Consider the following 9,828-nt stretch of genomic DNA (forward strand, 5'->3'; position numbering starts at 1 on the left):
ATTTCGGTGTTTCTTCACTAAGGAATCTTTCATAAAATTTCCTTCAGTAGAGGTACTGTTCATAACTGCACCCTCAAAGACCCCTAGTTCCCGGCATGTGAAAACTGAGTTCGTGCTAACCTCTCGGCCAATGAAAATACACTTGGTCACATGCACATAGTAGAACGAGCTCGGAGTTCGCGTCACTTCTTCCCGCGCTGTGGACCCTCATGGACTGACATTTGGGTAAGCCATTATGTTGGCAAAATATGCGTTCATCACGTTGTCACATCGATACTGATCTATAGGTTTATTCTCTGATTCAATAATTTCGATATTGATTGCCTTTTATACATCTCTTGGCGAATTATCACTTTCAAAATGACGTCTAGGTTTGAATTAACTGATTATATGATCTTGGATCTATTGATATTATACCTATAGACGTACACTATGTATAGCTTCTGTTGGACGCCCTTGATGAGCGACTTTTCACATAATTAGATGTACTTGGTAATCATGTGAAGATTTGCATTTTATTAAGGCAGTATACTACATACATTTTTGCAAGAGTTATGACCCTTTGGACTTTTGTAAGAGTCATAGGGTATCATATGAAGATTTGCATAATAGCGGGATACTGCATCAATTTTTACAAACGTTATGAATCTTTTTATAATTTGGCAAATATTTCTTGTGATTGATGAATCTTTTTATAATTTGGCAAATATTTCTTGTGATTGCAACTATTTCCAGTTTTCAATTGTACACAATTTTGTCACGAGGATCATATGAAGATATGCTTATTATATATGGAGGTTCCTGTGTCAATTCTACAAGAGTTACAGTCCTTTGAAACATATTTGTTCTTGTGTGCATCCTATGGTTTTCACCCAAATGTTACCAAAGTTTGTAGTGTCACAGGTATCATATGAAGATATGCTTATTATAGATGCAGGATCCTGTGTCATTTCTTACAAGAGTTATAATATGGCCTAAATTTGCAATTGAGTGCAACTAGTCCCACAGGGAATAAAAGCCTCAGAGACGAATATAAATTGATAACATTCAGCAACACTCATAAAGCCATAAATTGACATTTGATAACATTTGGTAAACATTCCACAGCTCCTTAAACTACAGGATTTTACTCTGTATAAATATACATTTTCCTTCCATAGTTATACATGCATATTGAATCAGCATGAGGTTAAGGATTTTAAAATCAGGATCCTGCATCGATTTTTATTAGAGTTATAGCCCTTTGCAATTCTGATTTTTTTCCCCCCCTGGCATAACATTTCTTGTTGTCCAGAGGCCCCTGATAACACTGCCACGCTATGTCGCAGAAATTTACCTGTGTCGTTGATTTCACAGCTGAGTGAGCCCCGTGGGTCAGTTTTGTAAGTTGTCATTACGTATACAATGTAGTATGTGTGCCTTGTTGATTAACACCTGAATACAATTCACCAATATATTACCTCGGTTTGTTAAGTTTTCATCATTCATACCATGGCTTGTCCAAAGAGGAAACGGCTGAACAAAAATATGTATATGTACATATATACGTAGATCACTTGTCAATTAATGGGAGAACTCGTTGTACTGCCAAAATGTCAATTGACAGAAGTTGGAGGTATAACGGGGCTATACTGTAATTTGGGAAACACACCGATAATTTGGTTGACTGCAACGTACACAAATTTTCTAATTCAAAAGTCACAGCCCCCATTCACCAAAAGATTGAATTTTAATTGTTTGCTCTCCTTTACAGCGTCGTCCATGAGAACAGCATGGGAAATCCGTCGGCGGTTCTGGTATGTATATTAATGTACATGTTATTCCTGATTTTGTTAACCCTGTGGGTATTTATCGTTTTGAAAAGTGTAATCGTAACTTGTAAATAATCTACAGGTTCTTCAATGCCTTAATTACAGTTGATATGTGATCAATTGTAACACTTCACTATTTACCAGATGTATAGCTATTTTAAAGTTCTACAAAGTGAACTTGTCTATTTTGTTTGTCGTTCGTTGGTTGATATACCATTAGATAACATAAAAGAAATATTGATTTTAGTCAAATATTTTTAGATATACATATACAAGTGTACATTACAAAAAGAAAAAGTTCATGATTGATGTAATGCCATATTTAAATCTGATTTCATGGTTTGAGTATATTTCAAGTGTAATTACCAACTAAGCAAATTTTGCTCACATTTCAAGGGAGATAATAATGCATATATATTATTTTTATTTGCAGGATGGACATTAGGTGCAGCCGACCTGTGACCCAATGTCGCAAGAGAACTACCCCAGACCGACAGGTAAATATGTTTTTAGCTAAGGCGTTAGCCGCCAGCTATTGGTATTACTTTAGTTAATGAGCTCAGATATTCATAAATGTCGATTTCACACAGACGGCCTGTAGCGGTAGTCACTGGTACTAAATTGAATCATATACCGGACCTACTGTCTTTATTATGCGTAACTTTGGACTCAAATGCACTTGAATGGCTTATTGCTTTTTATTAACTAACATTGATGTATTTTATAAAGCTGTATGCATCCTGTCTATATTACGAATTTTGATTCACTCTTCCTGACCAATGTGTTGCAGTTATGTACATATACAGTTGTTTGTGTCAACAGGCATTTTATGAAAAATACAATTTCAACATGTGTCCTGCAATTCAAAATTTGTCATTAGTTACCTATTTCATTCACTTGTCTGTACATGTATGTGTTAATTAATCTGTGGTACTATTCAAGCATCCATGTGAGTCAAAGGTTTCTTTACATGTTTTGTGCTTCATTGTGCTCATGAATTTTGTGTTTTTAGAAATATTTGCTATACATACAAATATGTAAAGGTTATTAATTCCTTTAATACCAAATGAATTAACAATGTGAGGTATAGCATATTATTAGGTTATCAGTTTTGTGTGATCTATTGCATTTGTCTTTTGTTTAACAATTACTTTTCTTTAGTTATTTCAAATTAACTCATTCATCCCTGAAGACACATTTGAACTCTTCCAATTCAAAGGTTGGAATAGTCCATTATGAAGTTTCAGGGGTGAATGAGTTATTGAATGTTGATTAATTAGGGCATGCCTATTCAGTGTCCATTTGTCCATCCATCAACACCTTTGATTAATCCCTCTGAAATTTTTACATGGTGATAAACTGAAAAAATGTAGATGTGTACTGGGTGTTAAACAGAGTGCGGAAGGTAAGGTCCTAACCTTTGAATCCAAAAGACTTATAGAATCCCTCACCCCCTTGGGAGTGAGAGAAGAGATTCTCAACCAGAGGGGGAAGATTGTAGAGTTGCCATACATGAGTATTGTCATGCGTTTGGCAACTTAAGAAGAGGTTCCCAATCTCACCTCAAGGGGGCAAATGATTCTTTTTCTCTTACCCTGTAACCTCATTGTGTATCATATACAAAATGTGATGTTAATGTTACAAGCTAAATGCATTTTGGACGTTATGATGCATTCTTGACGTGACGTCATAAAATTGTTATGAATAGGGGAATCCCCTGTCAGGCATGGCTACATGGATTTCTGCCTTTGCTTTTGATGGTTCATTGGGTAAAAAGCCCCTGAATTGGGGAAAATATTGGCGATGTGTATTAATAGGAACCAAGGTACATGAAACACTGGTTTCACCATTTGTTTACTTATATTGATATTTGTAGAGCCACTTTTCTGTCCTTCTTAGATCATTTCCTTACAATGTATCATCTAAAAGACTAAAATATTCTTATTTATGAAAGATAATTTTATTTTTGATTTAGTTGTTGCAATGTCATCTGAATACAAGATGAAGATTCATAAAAAAGAATGTGCTATTACTATCTGAAAAATTAATTTCATACTCAATTGAAAAAATGTTTTAAACGATGGACAGAGAGAAATGATGATTATGAATGGATTAAATTAAACAAAGTTCAATTTTATTCTTATTGATAAAAATGGTAGCTTCCTGAGAGATATCATTTTTATCTGGCAATAGACCCACTACCCATATCTATGGCAGTTTTTATTGTCCTGTTATTAGCCCATCCTCTTCTTTTTGAGTCTGAATTTATGTGTTGGTCCCACAGGGCTGTGAGCTATGAAATAATAATTCAGATAATTGGTTCATTTTCAAATTCAACTAATTTCATATTTTTGGAGCAAAATATTGGTGATCTGTGAAGGAAAGGACAGCAGTATATCTACATATTTATGTTGATGAGTGGGATGTTGTAATACAAATTGTTCAGCTGTACCATATTTATATTACTGTTAGGGTAAAGGGTGCAACTTCAAATGACGGGCCAACTACATTTGGACCATAGTTTTCATCTTGGCTACTTCAGGTCATGATCAGATACTGCTACTAAATGTGGCTTTTCCTGGTCCAGCAGCTGTTAAAGCATCCTCAATAATGTTTTTGCATTTTAGTTGTGTGTTATCTATGGTATCTTAAAGGATTTTACTCAAAGACTTAACCAAATTTACACCATTGATACATCTGGAATATTACAGATTGGCTGAGAGGTTTGGGCCCAGTAGGGGAAAACCAGCAAAAGACTACAAAGATAATTTCTTACTTCATTTCCTTCTACCCATTTATGTAAAATTTTCCAAAATGATGCTAATATGATTTTTTTTTTTTTTTTTACAGGACTGTCTTACTGTAAGTGGACAGAACCCTGGTCAGATATATCTAGGAAGGTGGTCTGAGCTCTAGTTGGGTGATTTGGCGTCTGGGGTATCTGAAGCTGGATAGATTTATGACATTTCAGCTGCATTATTCACTCCTTTAACAAAGTTTTTAACCCTGGCGAACACCATTATTGAGGTACAAGGACCTTTATGGTTATATGTGGGGATCCGATATCATGTACCCCTCCGTGATAGTCCTGAGGGGAACATGTAATCATACTGAGTCAAGTGCTTCATATTGGTTGTTTCCGAGCTGGGGTTAAATTCTCTTGTGACTGGATGGTTGGGTGCAGCTGAACTAGAGTAAATCTATTTTTGCAACAGTACCTCTTGCGTCGGAAAGTCTGACTAGGGTAAAGGTCATCTGGTCCAGAATATCTGACTGACGGAATAGGACGGCCTGCCAGCCCCCGGAGGAGGGTAAATATTTGCATGAAAACAATTTATTAGTAATTGTATGAAAATATTGACTGTATTTTCCACTTCGCCAACTTAGTTAGACATGGCGTTCTGATTTATGCATTAAATTTGGTTAGCTCCGTTTCCATCAACCTGGCATGTATATTTTACAAACATTTTCTATCTCAATATTAATTTATCAATGATGGCTACATGTAAATCTTGATCTTGGTAACATTTAGAAAATACAAACTGTATTAGTTGCACATAATTGTCCCCACAAAAAAGATTTGATAAAGGTAATATATACTATACAGCTGGTCTTCAAAAGTAGAAATGCACTATGTATTCAGTTTAGTTACTGTCTGCTTAATAAAGTGTATATATGAAAACTTTCAGATAAAAAACATCCAAAACTATTAAAATTGATTAAATGTAGACCAGTGCTACCAAAACAAAAAGTTCATTCCATGAAGCACCTGTTCATCGAGCATAACATAATCAAGTATATTGTTGTGTATTTTTAGAGGCGCCGTCCAAGGCGCGGAGAGATCGTCGCCCCTCCCGATTTCTCCCGGAGGAGGCGCCGTCCAAGGCGCAGAGAAATCGTCGCCCCGCCCGATTTCTCCCGGAGGAGGCGCCGGCCAAGGCGCAGAGAAATCGTCGCCCCTCCCGATTCCTCCCGGAGGAGGCGCCATCCAAGGCGCAGAGATCGACGCCTTCATCCCGATCTCTTTCCATATGCCCCCGGTCCATAGGAGGTAATTGACACTTTTGGAATTAATTATGAAAATGAGGAAGTAAAATGTTCCTTGTTCATTGCTCTTAATTTCTATTACCATAAACGTTGACCTTGAATGATGCTCAAATTTTGAAAAATAGTTTCCATCAAAATGGTCATCATATTCAGTTCAGACCCGAGTGTTTAATCCCATCTATAAATGAAGTTGCTCTCATAAGAAAGAAAAATCTCATGTTTACCTAAATTTTCTTTCATGAAGGACACGGGGGACGTGCCTGGAGGTGGCACTGAGACACTGCCATGTTTCGTTCGGTTTGACTTTCTTCACACTGAGGTAAATAACATGTAAAAAAAATGTGAAAATGACAATCGGAATTGATTTGGTGGTGTTATTTGTATTTTTTGTTGATTTTACAAACCAATTTTCATCCAACCTAATTTTGACACTTGTGTTACCATTCCGACAAGAAGTCTTCTAGTTTCAATAGAGCTTTCAAAGATGGTCATTTCATGATGGTAATTTTTAATTAAGTTAATTTCTTGTTTTAGCCACAGTGTGGAGGCAGTCAAAAGGGCCATGCTAAGGGGCCAAGGGTGTGACATAGTGGCAGGTCTATGTCGCCGTAGAGCGGGCAAATTCCGTTAGGCAAGGTAAGAAATATTAAATTGACTTGATCTCATTTTAGAAGATGTATGTTTTTTTACAGATCAATAAAAAATAATAATGCCTTGAAACTATCAAGACTTTGAAGTTATCAGAATTAAACTTTCTTTGCCTACCGGTTTATATCTTGGAAAGAACAACCCATCCCCACCACCAGTCAAAAACACTTGTATGTATTGTGAAACAAGGAAACTGTATCTATTGTGAAACAAGGAAACTGTTGTTATTAGAGACATAATTACCGTATACCTGGAAATATTTGCTGCAGTTTAATTTTGGCCTTTTTTGCCCTTCACAATGATGGTAAATTTATAATTATCTCTTTGTTTCGATATATCAATGCGTAAATTGTGTTTATATATCATTGTACATTTCTCTTACAGTACGATGCTGGGTTCCACGACTTTAATGGACTCATCTGAAGCATCAGTGCCTTTTCCTGAAGGTATGTGGATTTCTTTATTGTATATAGTTTATGGAAAGATAAACTTTTTCATTGAAAGATGGGTTCTCGCTGACAAAAAAGCATTGTCGTTTTATTAGCTCACCTGGCCCGAAGGGTCACAGGGGTCAAATGTCTTAAAATCTTCAAACAACTTCTTCTCAATAACCGAAAGGCCCAGGGTACTGATATTGGGTCTGTAGCATGCTAAGATGAATGACCTTGACCCTGTTCAAATAAATGACCTTGACCCACTTTCAAGGTCACATGGGACAAATGTCGTTAAAGCTTCAAACCACTTCTCAATAAAAAAAAGGCCCAGGGTACTGAAATTAGGCCTGTAGCATGCTGGGATGAAGGACTACCAAGTTTGTTTAAATAAATTACCTTGACCCACTTTCAACATAATGTCGTTGTTTGACATTCAAGGTCACAGGCGTCATATGTTTAAATCTTTTAATATGTTCTTATGAATCAAACACTTAAGATTACAAGTGTGAGATTAATACCAGGTGAGCGATGCAGGCCCATTGGGCCTCTTTTTTCCATTATCAAATAAACACTAAAATTTAAATAAATACCATGTGTGATGTGAAATTCAAAAGATAAGTTCTGGAAAAATGCCGGGTAGAATATGGTAAGTCATATTTACCTCCAAATGTCATTAAAAAGCCTTAATGATAGACTGATACAGTGATATTACAATTACGATATTATAGTCTGGTCATAAGGATACCACTGCCACCATTGTCGACACAATAACCTTGATTTATTCTCAAATCATTACTGGTAATTACAGATCATTTATGATAGACTATATTTTAAAGAATCGAGTTGCGTAACTGAGCAATCGCTCATTTTTTTCCCTATCAAGTATGAAAGCAATAATTTTCAACTCGTTATAAAATAACGTATTCACATATATGGCCCATTTTTAGGTCACCTGAGACAATTAAAGTGACCTATTGCGATCGCCTTTTGTCCGTCGTCCTCCTTCGTCCGTTGTGCGTCTGTAAACAATTTACATTTTCGACTTCTTCTCCAAAACCCCTTGATCAATTTCAATGAAATTTTGCAGGAACCTTCAATGGACAAAGGTCAACAAAAATAGTGACCAGTTTAGTCCCAAGCCCCCAGGGGACTGAGGGGTGGGGCCAAAAATGGTCAAATTGACTTAAATTTCAAAAATCTTATTTTCAAGACCCAGATATGGTAGAATCAAATACTCTTCATAGATGGAAGGGTCTTAAGGTGCTTTACCAAAATTGTGAATTTCTTGACCCTGGGATCTCACGTTTCTCCCTGGGGAGGGGGTAAACTTTACTAGAGTTTATATAGGGAAATCACATTTTGGACCAACATTTGTTTAATTTCCATTGGAAGTAATTCAATTTGGGTTAGCATTATCAGTATTAGGTAGCAGTTTGATAGTATGCACATATGAGCCCTGACTGACCCCCAGGGGCTGATGGGTGGGGCCAAAAAGGGTTGAATTGACTGAAATTTCAAAAATCTTCTTCTCAAGACCCAGATATGGTAGAATCAAATACTCTTCATAGATGGAAGGGTCTTAAGGTGCTTTACCGAAATTGTGAATTTCTTGACCCTGGGGTCTCACGTTTCCCCCTGGGGAGGGGGTAAACTTTACTATAGTTTATATAGGGAAATCACATTTTGGACCAACATTTGTTTAATTTCCATTGGAAGTAATTCAATTTGGGTTAGCATTATCAGTATTGGGTAGCAGTTTGATAGTATGCACATATCAGCCCTGACTGACCCCCCGGGGCTGATGGGTGGGGCAAAAAGGGTTGAATTTACTGAAATTTCAAAAATCTTCTTCTCAAGACCCAGATATGGTAGAATCAAATACTCTTCATAGATGGAAGGGTCTCAAGGTGCTTAACCAAAATTGTGAATTTCATGACCCTGGGGTCTCATGTTTACCCTTGGGGAGGGGGTAAACTTTCCTATAGTTTATATAGGGAAATCACATTATGGACCAACATTTTTTTAAATTTCTGTTGGAAGTTATTCAATTTGGGTTAGCATTATCAGTATTGGATAGCAGTTTGATGGTATGCACATATCAGCCCTGACTGACGTGTGCATACCATCAAACTGCTATCCAGTTATTATGGTTTATAATGGCAAATGATACTTTGAATATTACATGTTAATAACTTGATTGGAATTATAACCTTGAGTTGACAGTTTGATACTTTGAAAAATTTGAGCCAGCCCTACCCCCAAGGGCTCAAATTTCTTCATTTTTCTTGTTAAGAATCAGAGTTGCTAGTTTCAAATACTTTTTAGTCTTAAATCTGTATGCTAGGTATTGAATAAGATCGTTTTATTGTTTTTTGTCACTTTGAATAATATTTCTGTACATGTTAAAAACAAAATCAACTCTCAGTTTTATTGGTAAACTGGAAAATATATAAGAAAGAGAAGGAAATATATAAGGACAAAACAAAATATGTATGTTTCAAGTACCCCTACCTACCTTTGACAATTTCATCTCGCATAAATGTACTCAATCCAGACTTATTTTGGAAAACTTGTCCATCGGATGCAAACAAACTGATGGATGAATAAACAAGGGAATCGTATATTAACCCTACTTCTTCATAGGCTCGTATCTAAACCAAATTTAAACCCCATATAATTGTTTAACAGACCTAAAAATATGTTTGGTGATTTTTGTTATTTCTTTAATTGGCCCCCCTCAAAAAGAAAAAGAAAAGAAAACCAGACCTACCCTATATATTCAGTCATGTTACCTGAAATATATACAAATTTTGTTTAGAAAACAGCTGGACACTTTTCACTTTTTTTTTTTATTTTCTCCCTCTTTCAATAATTTCTTTTTTGTCCAT

At 36.0% G+C, this 9,828-nt stretch overlaps 1 long non-coding RNA gene across 1 annotated transcript in view; it reads left to right on the forward strand.

Annotated features, from left to right (window-relative positions):
- Positions 1–210: 210 nt before the first annotated feature.
- LOC110451236 overlaps positions 211–9,828 on the forward strand; it is an 11,811-nt gene continuing 2,193 nt past the window's right edge. Inside the window, exons 1-8 of the long non-coding RNA XR_002463048.1 lie at positions 211–225; positions 1,754–1,796; positions 2,245–2,308; positions 4,662–5,122; positions 5,629–5,862; positions 6,103–6,177; positions 6,393–6,494; positions 6,891–6,952. This is a non-coding gene — a long non-coding RNA (uncharacterized LOC110451236). The remainder of the gene's footprint in view (positions 226–1,753; positions 1,797–2,244; positions 2,309–4,661; positions 5,123–5,628; positions 5,863–6,102; positions 6,178–6,392; positions 6,495–6,890; positions 6,953–9,828) is intronic.

This window comes from Mizuhopecten yessoensis, unplaced genomic scaffold (genome assembly GCF_002113885.1).
Source record: "Mizuhopecten yessoensis strain PY_sf001 unplaced genomic scaffold, ASM211388v2 scaffold5877, whole genome shotgun sequence".
NCBI lineage: Eukaryota > Metazoa > Mollusca > Bivalvia > Pectinida > Pectinidae > Mizuhopecten > Mizuhopecten yessoensis.